This window comes from Equus caballus, unplaced genomic scaffold (genome assembly GCF_041296265.1).
Source record: "Equus caballus isolate H_3958 breed thoroughbred unplaced genomic scaffold, TB-T2T haplotype1-0000016, whole genome shotgun sequence".
NCBI classification, from domain to species: domain Eukaryota; kingdom Metazoa; phylum Chordata; class Mammalia; order Perissodactyla; family Equidae; genus Equus; species Equus caballus.
In genome coordinates this window covers 9253914-9268054 of record NW_027222391.1, presented here as the reverse complement: position 1 = coordinate 9268054, position 14141 = coordinate 9253914, and the positions used below count along the sequence as shown (strand labels likewise).

General features: G+C 35.8%; 1 pseudogene; it reads right to left on the bottom strand.

Moving 5' to 3' along the window:
* Positions 1 to 256: 256 nt before the first annotated feature.
* On the bottom strand, positions 257 to 1189 carry LOC138922898 (olfactory receptor 14C36-like; annotated as a pseudogene).
* Positions 1190 to 14141: the final 12952 nt, after the last annotated feature.

Here is a 14141-nt window from a genome sequence, read left to right as displayed (position 1 = left end):
AATTATTTTCAACAAATACTTTGAATAATATCCACTTGTTAAATATGCTACTGCTAAAATTTCTTCAATGCATATCGTATGAGCGGTAAATTGAAAGGGTAATGTAAAACAAAATATTTTACAGCATTGATTACTTAGGTCTTGATAGGATGACAGTGGAGTTGTCAGTCTAATATTTGAAACTTAGACTTTAAGTGTATTTCATATGTTTACCATTTATTCAGTGAAATTTAGATTATCTTGAAATGTACCTTTATTATTTTCCTGAATAAGGCTTTCCTAATATGACTTTTCTTACAGATTTCTTTACCTGTTTATTTCTAAGACTGTAGATGATAGGATTCAAGAATGGAGGAACTATGGTATAAAATACAGAAAAAATCATGTCCAGAGTTGTTTCAGAGTTTACTGAAGGCCTTAGGTGCTCATAGAAACCACAACTGAGGAAGACAGACACCACAAGGATATGAGGGATGCAGGGGGAAAAGGCCTTCCCTTGCTCTCTTGTTGGAAACTTGAGCACCATAGAAAATATGCATGTATATGATATAGCAATGAAGATAAAGCAACTACCACATATCCCTATGGAAGAAACAAAAATTAAGAGTTCATTTCTAAAGGTGTCAGAGCAGGAGAGCCTCAGCAGTGAGGGGATGTCACAGAAGAACTGGTGCATCACATTGGACTTACAGAAAGGCAGCTGGAATGTGTTGCCAGTGTGCACGCCTGTATAGACAAGACCACTGAGTAGAGAAGCCAGTGTCATTTGGACACAGAATTGGTGGTTCATGATAATTGGGTAGTGGAGAGGCTGCCAGATTGCCACATAGCGATCTTGGGCCATTATAGTAAGAAACATCACCTCCACATATGCACAGTAAATGACCAAGAAGGTCTGAGTTGCACACGCAGCCACAGAAATGGTCCTCTTGCCAGTGAGAGATTGGGCACAGGCATTAGGGACAGTAACAGAAATGTAGCACATGTACAAGATGGATACATTCCTGAGGAAGAAGTACATAGGTGTCTGCAGTTTCTGGTCGATGGTGGTGACAGTGATAATCAGAAGATTCCCTAAATTAGTAGCCAGGTACATCAGTAGGAATACCACAGCTTGCAGTCACCTCAGCTTCCAGACATCAGCAAAGCCTGTGAGGATAAACTCAGTCACCATGGTGGAATTGACCATTTTCTGGAAATGCTTGATTGGAGAGGCAGAGGGATAAAAATAGGAAGAGTGAAAATAATTAATTTTTTAGAATAAAGCATTTACCTCTATTTTCTATGGATGGTTTTCGTTTGTGGGAATGGTCCACTCCTGGTCTTTTGATTTTTCTCAGCCACTCTTCAGTTGATATAGTATCAAGGTGCTAAGGATGAGATCCTCCAACCTATTCCTCTGTTTGTGACATGCAGAACTCTTCCTCTGTTTCTTCCAAAATATCCAATCCATGAGGTTTACGTTTTAACAAAAATTGAATTATTTAATGCAAGACAATCTCTGTAAGAGAAATAGTGTCTGAGAAAGAAAGGCGTTATCAGGAGCTGAATAATGCATTCACTCAGGATGTTGACACACAGCAGGGCTTTATCTCAGTGCCCTTCAAGTGTGGACTGTGTCTCATCAAGATCCCTGCCCTGTGTGGCATTACTCCTCCCAAGATCAGTGCAGAATCTGAGACTAAGAGTTCTCATATCTTTATAACACTTGTCATTGTGATGAATTCACTGTGGGGTCAGTAGGCTTATATTTTGCATGTCATTTTAAAATGTCATTTTTATAGACATCTATTTATTTTAATTGTTGAAAATAATCAATGTGCAAAATTTGGAGAAAATGAAAATGGGCCTTCACTACAGCTAGCTCAAGAGTCTCTGCTCTAGGTGGAGTGAGCATTGGTGGAGAAGATATCTGTGTGGTCACATGAGGACAGAGACACTGAATTTTTGCTACGATAATTTTTATAAATATCTTCTGTACATTCTTGAATAATCTAGAGCTAATAAAGTTGAATACTATATGATTGTAATAAAATGAGTGGGGACCGTTTCCCATCTTCATCTTCTGAGTAGTGCTTCCCATTGTTTGTATTCAATTTCTTCTATGATTACTTTTCTATCTACATTTACTATGAATCTTGACACTGATCCTACACAGAAATTTATCTCCCACAAGATAATAATCTGAAAGTTTCACATGCAAAGCATAACCCTTTTACTGCTCACCTCTACTCCTTCCTAACAAATTATCTTCTTATACCTTTTCTATAAATCCCATTTTTAAGTTACCTTCCTCCTTTTCTTGACTACCTCAGTTGTCGCCATTATTGTACCATCATATACAATGCTAGTAATCCAGACTATAGTTCATTTTATATTTTACATATGGAAATATTGATACCATTATAATATTTAAATGTATCCACGAAGAGGAACAATTTACTAATGAAGAAGCCATCTCAAAAAGTAAGGGAACTTTGGGGCTGGCCCACGGTGTACTGGTTAAGTTTGGGCACTCTGATTCGGTGTCCCAGGATTGTGGGTTCAGATCCTGGGCATAGACCTACACCAGTTGTCAGCCATTCTGTGGTGGCAACCCACATACAAAATAGAGGAAGCTTGGCACAGATGTTAGCTCAGGGCTAATCTACTTCAGCAAAAAGAAAAAAAGTAAGGAAACTGAAATTTCAAAGATATATGTTTCTAGTTTTGGCTCAGTCTAAGGAAGTCAAGTCCTCAACACTCATACTTTTTATGGATCCAACCTTGTCAATTACTGACCATTTTTCATCTCCACTTTGTGCTTGCTTTCACTGTTTCATCAGAATATTACCAGATCCTCAGACATCTCTCCACTTCTCCATTTCACTGCATTGTTTTTCTAATGTTCTACTGTTTTCCATAAAGTGATAGTATTTTCACCCGTACGATGTTTAAAATTCCTCTATCTGTAAAATGGTTTGTCTTAGTCTTACTGATATCTTTCATTATTTTTTCCTTTTTCTTATTTTTCACTATGACAATTTTAAAAGGTTTTATCTATATATTCTAATGACAAATTTTTGGCAATAGCAATTGTACTTCTGAAACAGTTCTTATCAACTAAATTCCACGAGTGACCTGAGTGTTTATTTCCTCTTCAGCATCTTCTCATATTAATCACAATTTTCCTCTGGAGGCTGCTTTTCTCATCAGCTTTTCTAGAGAATCTCTCAAGCTGTATCTTTTCTCCAAGGTTGTATTTGTCAATAGCCAGCCCCAGGGATTTATATGTTACATTTCACATTTAAAGTGCAAAATTCAATTTATTTTGCACAACCTATTTGAAATCTATTTTTCTCTCTCCATTTTCCATTCTTCTGCTAAACAAACCCTATGCTGTCATCTGCATAAACACCTCATTCTCAGCATAAGCTTGAATTTTTAGTCTTTCCCTGACAGCGCCACTTTTCCTCTTTTGCTCGTAGTATCATCTTTTCCTTTGTGATCTATCAGGTCTTTAAATCCAGCTGGAATAAAATTTTTGCTGTGAAACCTTCTTGATTTCCCCAAATTTATGTTCTTTTTTTATGTTTTCTTTAAAATTCAACATATTTTATTTAATTACAGGAATCCAGTAAGTGTTTATCACCTTCAGACTTTGATAAAAGCTATCTGAATTTTGGATTTTATATTAATCTTTTTTTAAATTTTAGCACTTATGTTTCTACATGCATAACAGTTAATAAATACATGTATTTGGACATGCCTTATTGACCACTAAAAGCCTCTATTCTACTTATTCGTAAATGACTAGCTCTGTGATATTTTAAATATTAACTAATGTTATTCATAAGCCTTTGACAAGTAAACTTTATTACATTCTGTAATTCAAAATGTGCTTCCAAAAGTCGCACACATATTTTAACACTTACAAAACTTACATACGTGAGTGCACACACATATGCAATGCAGTTTTAGTATAAAAATGTTAAAATGATTGAAAAAGAAAGAAAAGGATGGTGATCAAGAAAGTTGAGATTGGTTCATTATATTTCAATTATAATTTTATGCCATATTAAAATATTTTGATTTTATGCAATTGTTGATATGTTAATATATAACATTATCTGTATATATATTTCTCTATTTATATATCTGTATATCTATTTTTTGTCTATCTGTCTGCTGTTTTCTGTCTGCTCTTTTATGTTATGTTTGTTGCCTTAATATTGATATTCCCCTTTGTCTCCTCTGGAACTTCTGTTCACACATTTTGCTCCTTTACCAAGTTTATGGTAAGTAAAATAGTTTGAATCATAAGATACAGCATAAATAAACAATTAATTAATTAACTTGTGTTATTTTTATATGTTGCACACAAGTTCACCACTCTCCCTGATATTACTGTTGTGGCATGAAAAACTATAGCAACAACTTTAAACATTTACTAAGAATTCTCTATGCTTGTGCTTTACCTCAAATAATTGACTATTCATCTACTGGTCTGGCTTATTCCTTTAATAAAATGATTGATTGTTTCCCAGAATAAAATAAGTTGGACCATTGCATTGACATTCAAACTACAGAGTACTCACTCCTGAGTATTGCATATTCTTAACCTGGAGAGAAGAATAGTTTCTCTTGCTAGTTTCTCCAAATGAAGCTCAGAAAGACGGCTTAAACAAAATTTCTATGCATACAGGTTTTGAGAACATCTTCAGATGAAAAAAGTATGCTTCTTATGTTGTTAAAAATGTCAATCATGTTCTGCCCTATAAAATTACAAGCATGCCCATGTCATCACCAAGAAAACCTCGGGGAACACAGTCCTTACCATCCAGTTACAGCAGGTACCCCAAGGGTAATTCCAGGCAGGTAATGATTTCCAGAACACAGGTGAATAGGAACCAAGTATAATTCAAGAGTGGGCACAGAGGTTGAACAGATGGAAATATTTTTACCTGTGTGTGTAGGTAGATGATTCTTATGTTAAGGAACTTATGAAACTGAGGAGCAAAATTAACCTTCCTGATTTAGAGGGTTCATTGATGACATCTATGTGCATCTCAGAGACCACATTCTGTATTCCAAAGATTAGTTGTTTCTGCCCTGAACTTGATGAATCAGCGATGACCTCAATCATTCCTTCTTTAGAATAGATCTATTTATATCTCTCATGTTCAATAATGGGAGAAATTGAAAAGGTTCCCTTAGTATCATTTCTTCTAAAAATCTAAAAATGTGCATAGTTCCATGGGGATATTTTGCCTACACACCGTATTTGATAGCAGTATAATGGATTTGGGCAATTTTTTAAAAAAATCTCTGTTTCTATTCATTAATTGGAGCTGTCCATGTGAGTTAAGTTAAATTAGTTAAACATTTATATATGATGTAAAACTCTCAAATTTTAATCACTGAGTGTTAAGTAAGAATATCTATATTTTAATGAAAATAATTCATTTCTATGGTGTGAAATTCATATAAATATTGAATTTTAAACTTATCTTACAGTGAGAGTTAAAACAAAGCAGAGTAGTCTTTGTTTCTTTGTATAAGCTCAAAATATTCTTTAACAATGCTCTCCAAAGTGGCTAGACAGTAGAGTTACTACAAGTTATCTCCTGACCAAATAAAGTGGCACATATGTACTGGCTGACACCTTCTGTTACCAAAGATCTCCTTGTAAAAACTAAAGGGTATGTCTGTTGGTTGTCCAAAGTGGGTCAAACTAGCTGTTCAGTCGTTTTACATGATGTGGGCTTGAGGAAACAGAGGCTGGATGGGAGGTACTCTGTGAGAATTAGTTATGGTACTTTGTCTTACTCCTTACTGTTGTCAGATGTAGTATAAACAAGGTTTTATCACAGCCTTCATTTGGTCATTTCATGTATCAGATATCAAAAGATGATTGAATTATTTAAATAGAGTGGAATGGGATTCCATAAGAAATATACCTGAAACCAAGATGGTGGCACGGACCTGCCTAATTATTTGCCTATCCAGAGGGTGGTCATCCTACTAATTCCAGAAAAGGGAATACCAAAAGAGGGTAGCAAAGGGAAAAAATTTACACAATGTAACACTTTCCTAGAAGACACTAAAACTAACCACTATATTCCATTATAACGTGTTTTACCCAACAAAGCAAATAAAGAGCAATGAACTTTGGATGTGTCCAGGACTAAACATTTACAAGACCTAACTGAAGTCTCTTTCCTAATTAGGAAACAATAGACTTTGTTTTAAAACACTGAATTAACTGCTGGACTCCATCCACTTTATCCAAAAATTAGTAAACTAGCATGACCACCATGAAAAATTATTTTTTACTATTCATAAATCCCTGAATTTCCCCATTAACTAATCATTTTTTTCCATAATTAAGGGTACTCTTATCTGGCAAACTTTAAAAACATATTTATTTATTGAGTCCATATAATCAGGTTTTTCTTATATTTCCCTAAGTAGTAAATGCATTTATCTTTTCTCCACATTTTTAACTATTAAGTGTTGTAGAATAAAATTGTTTACTGTAGTGAGATTTGTTATATTCCTTTTGAATTCATATGAACATTTTTTCTCATTTTGCTTGTAATATGAAAATTCTCAGGTAATTTGATATTGAGCGTGTGTCAAAGGTGTTATAAAGAAGACTAAAGTATATGAAAGTTTGGAAACCAGTGAGTTTAGAGAGAACTAACATGGCTATTGAAGATGATGACATGTTAACACAGATTTTAGGCTACAAGCATGAAATTATGTTTACCATATAGAGATAAATAAAAATTAAAAAAATTAAGAGTTGATATGAGTTAATAATACCTAGGCCAGATAATTAGTTTACATCTTTTCATAATTGGCAGGCATGATCCTTTACCCAGAAAAACATATGAGAGGCAACACATCTGAAGAGAAAACAATGAGAAAATTGACCTGTAATCCAGCCACACATTTTATCCCCCAAAAATGGGTCATTCATGGGTTTTCAAAAATGACAAACAAACGCAGCCAAGGAATTTCAGAGTACTATGCCCAAAGAAGTAGCTGGAAATTTTTCTATCATGAAAAAAGTTGGCCGCAACCATTGTTTCCTTAGTTCTCATTTAATACACATTTTTTCACTGTTCAGATGGATTGTAGTATTAGTTCAATTCCACATGTATCTTAAATTGTATTCTCTTTTGAATTATATTTGAATTTAATTTGAGAATGGTCAATTGATATAAGTAGGTGCACTATCATTTAAATGTTTTTCTCATGTTTCACTGAATAAGATCAGAGAATATGGTTTGTAAGTTATCTCTATATTTGATTTATTATTTCCTTTGAAGAATTATTGATATTGACATTGCTAAATGTTTGATGAATAATAAACATATTTAAAGTAAAATGATTCTCAGCAAATATCTTGAATCATATACATTCATTCAAATATGCAATTGCTAAAATACCTTCTATGCACATTTTGCAAAGGATAAATAGGAAAGGTAATGTAAAACACAAAATAATTCTTTTACAACATTGATTATTCATGTCTCACTAGAGAGATCCTGGAGTAGGAAGTCTCATATGTAAAACTCAGACATGAAGTGTATTTGTAGAAGTTTGGAATTTATTCAGTGAAATTGAGATAACACTGAAGTGTATGTTTAAAATTTTCCTGAATAAAATTTTCTTAATGCTACTTTTCTTTCAGCTTCCTTTTCTATTTGTTTCTAAGACTGTAGATGATAGGATTCAAGAGTGGAGGAGCTATGATATAAAATATAGAAAGGATCATCCTGAGTCATTTCAGAGGTTACTAAAGGCCTTGAATACACACAGAATATGGAACGAAGGAAGACAGATACCATGAGTATGTGAGGGATGTGGGGAGAAAAGTCCTTTCCCTGCTCTCTGGCTGGAAACCTGGGTACAGTAGAAAGTGTGTGAATATTTGAAATGACAATGACGATAAAGCAGCCAACACAAACCAACATGGCACAGACAAGCATGAAAAACGTGTTGCTAGAGGTGTGAGAGCAGGAGAGGCTCTGCATAGAGAAGACATCACACAAGAACTGATGGACCATGCTGGACTGACTGAAGGGCAGCTGGAATGTGTTGCCATTGTGCACATCTGCATAGACAAGACCACTGAGTGTGGAGGCCAGGATCATCTGGACACAGAAATGGTAGTTCATGATAACTGGGTCGCAGAGGGACTAGCAGATGGCCACATAGAGGTCACAGGCTATGATGGTGAGGAACATCACATCCACGTAGGCAAAATAAATGACCAAGAATACAAGAACACCTAAGTTTCACATACAGCCACGGAAATGGTCCTGTTGCTAGTGTGAGAGGTGACACAGGCAGTGGGGATAGTGACTGAAAGGCAGCACATCTAAGATAGACAGATTCTGAGGGAAAAAGTACATGGGAGTGTGAAGGTTCTTATTGAGTGTGGTGTACGTGATGATGAGATTTCCTAAAAAGGTGATCAAGAACATCAGTAGAATTAACATGGAGCGCAAGAGCCTAGCTTCCGCCCGTTGCCAAAGCCTTTGAGGAGAAACTCAGTCGCCATGGTGAAATGGAATTTGTTTGAAATGCTTGCCGGCTGGTAAGGAAGAAGAGATAAAAAGGAAGCATAATAATAATTAATAAAGTGTTTACCTATATTCTATAAAGTTTACTTTGTGATAAGGAAAGTAAACTTTTCCCTTGGGATTTCTTTGGCTATTCCAGATCTTTTGTTGTTCCATATAAATTTTAGGATTCTTTCTTCTATTTCTGTGGAAAATGTTGTTGGAACTTTCATAGGGATTGCATTGAATCTATAGATTGCTTTAGGAAGTAGGACATTTTAACTATGTTGATTCTTCCAATCCAAGAGCATGAAATATCTTTCCATTACTTTGTGTCTTCTTCAATTCCTTTCAACAATGTTTTATAGTTTTCACACTACAGATATTTCATCTCCTTGGTTAAGCTGATTCCTAGATATTTTACTCGTTTTGTTGCAATTGTAAATGGGATTGTATTCTTAATTTCTCTTTTTACTACTTCGTCGTTAGTGCATAGGAACGCAACAGATTTTGTATGTTGATTTTGTATCCTGCAATTTGTATTCATTTATTACGTCTAAAAGTTTTTAAGTGGATTTAGGGTTTTTCATGTATATAAAATAGTGTCATCTGCAAATACTGACAGTTTCTCTTCTTCTTTTCCAATCTGGATCGCTTTTATTTCTTTTTCTTGCCTGGTGTCTCTGGCTAAGACTTCCTAAACTATGTTAATTAAGAGTGGTGAAAGTGGGCATCCTTGTCTGGTTCCTGTACTTAGAGGGATAGTTTTCACTTTTTCTCCACTGAGAATGATATTAGCTGTGGGTTTGTCATTTATGGCCTTCATTATGTTGAAGTATTTTCCTTCTATACCCATTTTATTCAGAATTTTTATCATAAATGGATGCTGTATCATGTCAATTGTTTTCTCTGCATCTATTGAGGTGATCATGCGATTTTTATTCTTCATTTTGTTAATGTGGTGTATCATGTTGATTGATTTGCAAAGACCAAACCATCCCTGTATGCCTGGAATAAATCCCACTTGATCAGGGTGATGACCTTTTTAATGTATTGTGGTATTCAATTTGCTAGTATTTTGTTGAGGATTTTTGCATCAATGTTCATCAGTGATGTTGCCCTGTAATTTTGTGTGTGTGTGTTGTCCTTATCTGGTTTTGGTATCAGGGTAATGTTGGCTTCATGGAGTGAGTTAGGAAGCTTTCCCTCCTCTTCGATTTTTTGGAACAGCTTGAGAAGGATAGGTATTAATTCTTCTTTGAATATTTGCTAGAATTTACCAGGGAAGCCATCTGGTCCTGGACTTTTATTTTTGGGGAGGTTTTTGATGCCTGTTTCGATCTCCTTACTGGTGATTGGTCTACTCGAATTCTTTATTTCTTCTTGATTCAGTTTTGAAAGGTAGTATGAGTGTAGGTATTTATCCATTTCTTCAAGATCATCCACATTTTTTGTGCGTAGCTTTTCATAGTATTCCCATAATCTTTTGTATTTCTGATGTGTTGGTTGTAATTTCTGCTCTTTAACTTCTGATTTTATTTATTTGAGCCTTCTTTCTTTTTTCCCTGATGAATCTAATTAAAGGTTTGTCGGTTCCATTAATCTTTTTAAAGAACAAGCTCTTGGTTTCATTGATTTTTTCTATTGTTTTTTAGTCTCTATTTCATTTATTTCTGCTGTGATTTTTATTATTTCCATCATTCTACTGATCTTGGGCTTTGTTTACCTCCTTTTTCCAGTTCCTTTAGGTGCACTGGTAGATTGTTTGTTTGGGATTTTTCTTTTTTTTTTTTTCTTATTTTGTTTTGAGGAAGATTAGCCCTGAGCTAACTACTGCCAGTCCTCCTCTTTTTTGCTGAAGAAGCCTGGCCCTGAGCTAACATCGTGACCATCTTCATCTACTTTATACGTGGGATGCCTACCACAGCATGGCGTGCCAAGCAGTGCCATGTCCGTACCCGGGATCCGAACCGGCAAACCCCAGGCTGCCGAGAAGCGGAACGTGCGAACTTAACCACTGCGCCACCAGGCCAACCCCTGGGATTTTTCTTGTTTGTTGAGGTGAGCCTGAATTGCTGTAAAATTCCCTCTTAGAACCACTTTTGCTGTATCCCATAGATTTTAGCATATCATATTTTTATTTTGATTTGTCTCCAGGTATTTTTTTATTTCTACTTTAAAGTCTTCATTGACCCAATCGTTGTTCAGCAGCATTTTGTTTAATGTTCGCATACTTGTGGCTTTTCTGATTTTCTTCATGCAGTAGATTTCTAGTTTCATACCTTTGCAGTCATGAAAGATGTTTGGCATTATTTTAATCTTCTTAAATGTATTGATGCTTGTTTTGTGGCCTAATGTGTGGTCAATCCCGGATAATGTTCCATGTACTTTTGAAAAGAATGTGTATTCTGAGGTTTTTGGATGGAATGTTCTGTAAGTCTCTGCTAAGTCCATCTGGCTGAATGTGTCGTTTAAGGCCAAAGGTTTCTTGTTGATCTTCTGTTTGGATGATCTATCCATTGATTTACATGGAGTGTTAAAGTGCTCTACTATTATTGTGTTACTGTCTATTTCTCCTTTATTTCTGTTAATAATTGCTTTATATATTTAGGTGCTCCTATGTTGGGTGCATAGATATTTGCAAGTGTTATGTCCTTTTGTTGGATTGTTCCTTTTATCATGATGTAGTGCCCTTCTTTGTCTCTTATGGAAGCTTCTATTTTAAAGTCTATTTTGTCTAAGTATTGCTCCCCCAGCTTTCTTTTCGCAGCCATTTGCATGCTTATCTTTTTCCATCCTTTCACTTTCAATTTGTGAGTGTCTTTAGGTCTGAAGTGTGTCTCTTGCATGAAGCTTATGGATGCATCTTGATGTTTTATGCAATCGGCCACCCTGTGCCTCTTGATTGGAGGATTTAGTCCATTGCCATTGTAGCTATTGATAACTATGTACTTATTGCCATTTTCTCACCTTTTTTCTGAGCCTTTCAGTAATTCTTCTCTATTCCTTTCTTCTTCTCTTGCTCTCTTCCCTTGTGGTTTGATGGCTTTCCTTAGTATTATTTTTGGATTCCCTTCTCTTTATTATTTGTGTATTTATTATAGGTTTCTGGTTTGTGATTATCATGAAGTTCATATATAATAATCTACATCTGTATCAATCTATATTGAGTTGTGGTCTCTTTTGTTTGACTTATTTCTAAAAGCTCTACTCTTTTCCTCCACTCCTCACATATTTTATGTTTTCGATATCATACCTAACCTCTTTGTTTGTGTGTGAGTATCCTTTATTCTCTTATCATTGAAATAGATAATTTTAGTACTTTTGTTTTTTGTTTCATATTCTCTTCATGGGTCGTTGATCTGCTACCTTTACTGTATTGTTGCCTTTACTAGTGATTTTATTGCCTTTTTCTTGATAATTTTCTTATTCCCATTTGTGGTCTTCTCTTTCCCACTTAAATAAGTCCCTTCAGCATTTCCTGTAAAACTTGTTTCTTGGTGATGATCTCCTTTAATTTTTGCTTGTCTGGGATATTCTTTATTTCTCCTTCCATTCTGAATGATAACCTTGCTGAGTAGAATATTCCTGGCTGTAGGTTTTTTCCTTTCATCTCTTTAAATAAGTGATGCTACTCTCTTCTAGCCTGTTGGGTTTTGGCTGAGAAGTCAGATGATTGCCTTATGGGATTTCCTTTGGATGTCACTTGCTGCCTTTCTCTTGTGGTTTTAGGATTCTCTGTTTATCTTTAATTTTGGACGTTAATGTATCTTGATGTGGGCCTTTTTGGGCTTAGCTTGTTTGGTGTTCTCTGTGCTTTCTGTACATGGATGTCTTTTTCCTTCCTTAGGTTAGGAAAGTTTTCAGCTATTATTTCTTCAAATAGATTCTCTGTCCCTTTGTCTCTCTCTTTTCCTTCTGGGACACCTACAATACAGATATCTGTCTGCTTGATGTTTCCCTAGAGTTGCCTTACATTGTCCTCATTCTCGTTCATTCTTTTTTCTTTTATGTGTTCAGCTTGAGTGATTTCCTCTAGTCTTTCTTCCAGTTCGCTGATCTGTTCTTCTGTATCATCTACTTTGCTGTTGAATCCATCTAGTGAATTTTCATGTCTAGTATTGTATTCTTCATTTCTGTTTTTTTAATATATTTTCCAATTCTTTGCTCATGTTCTCACAGTATTCATCCATTCTTCTCCCAAGATCAGTAAGCATCCTTATGACTTTTTGTTAACTCTTTTTCAAGGAGATTTTTAAATTTCTATTTCATTTAGTTCTTTTTCTTAGGTTTTGTTCTGTTCCCGTACTTGGAACGGATTCCCTTGCCTCCTCATTTTGCCTCTTTCTCAGTGTTTATACCTATGTATTATATAGGTCAGCTATGTCTCCTGGTCTTGGAGAAGTGGCCTTATGTAACAGACGCCTTTTGAGGGTCAGCAGTGTGCTTCCTTCTTGTCACCAGTTCCAAATGTTCCAGGAGTAACCCCTCTGTGGGCTACTTGTGTCCTTGTGTTGTGGCAGCATTGTTTTTGCTGAAGGTGCCCAGGGAATCTAGGTGGCCCCCCTGGATAGCTTTTTTGTAATTCTCCGCTGCGTGTGGCTGCTATGGATCCTTCAGTTACTTTATGGATTTTGGGGAGCCCCAGTACAGTTGGCTGCAAGGACAAATATCACATTTCTGTTGCAGTTTTTCTGTTAAGGTTGTAGGCCCCCAGTATGACTGTTTGCTAGGCTCAGTGGCTTACAATTCCTGTAGGCCTCTTGCCCGCAAGGCTGTTGTCAGCTCTCTCAGGGTTGCAGCTGCATGGGGCTGGCCCCAGGCACAGGAGCACTCAGTTATTTCAGGCTTTGGAAGGCAGGGCCAATCTGCTATGTGGCTGTTTGCAAAACACAGGTCTTCTGCCACTGATAAGCACCTTGGCCCACAGGTCCACACACACCATCAACAGAGTCCTGACCCGTGCACACATCCCAAACCCCTGGAGCATCCATCCATGGACCTCAAGCCTCATCCATGTTGTCACAAATGGCAAGACTTTATCTTTTTTATTGATAGTAGTCCATTGTGTAAATATACCAGACATTCTTTATCCATTCATCCATTGGTAGGTACTTAGGTTATTTCTGAGTCTTGGCTATTTTTAATAATCCTGGAATGAACACAGGGGTGTGTATAACTTTTAACATTCATGTTTTCGTGTCTTTGGATAAGTGCTCAGAAGTGGAATAGTTGGGTCATATGCTAGTACTATTTTTAATTTTTTGAGAAATCTCCATACTGTTTTCCATAGTGGTTGCACCAGTTTGCATTCTCACCAGCAGTATATGAGAGTTCCCTTTTCTCCACATCCTCTCCAACACTTTTTATTTCTTATCTTGTTAATTATAGCCATTCTAGTGGGTGTGAAGTGATATCTTATTGAGGTTTTGATTTGCATATCCCTAATAATTAGTGATGTTGAACATCTTTTCATGTGTCTGTCGCCCCTCTGTATATCTTTGGAAAAATGTTTGTTCAGACAGTTTATCTGGGTATGACATACTTTCAGTCATATTTTCAGCTTTGATTATATTATATCAATTA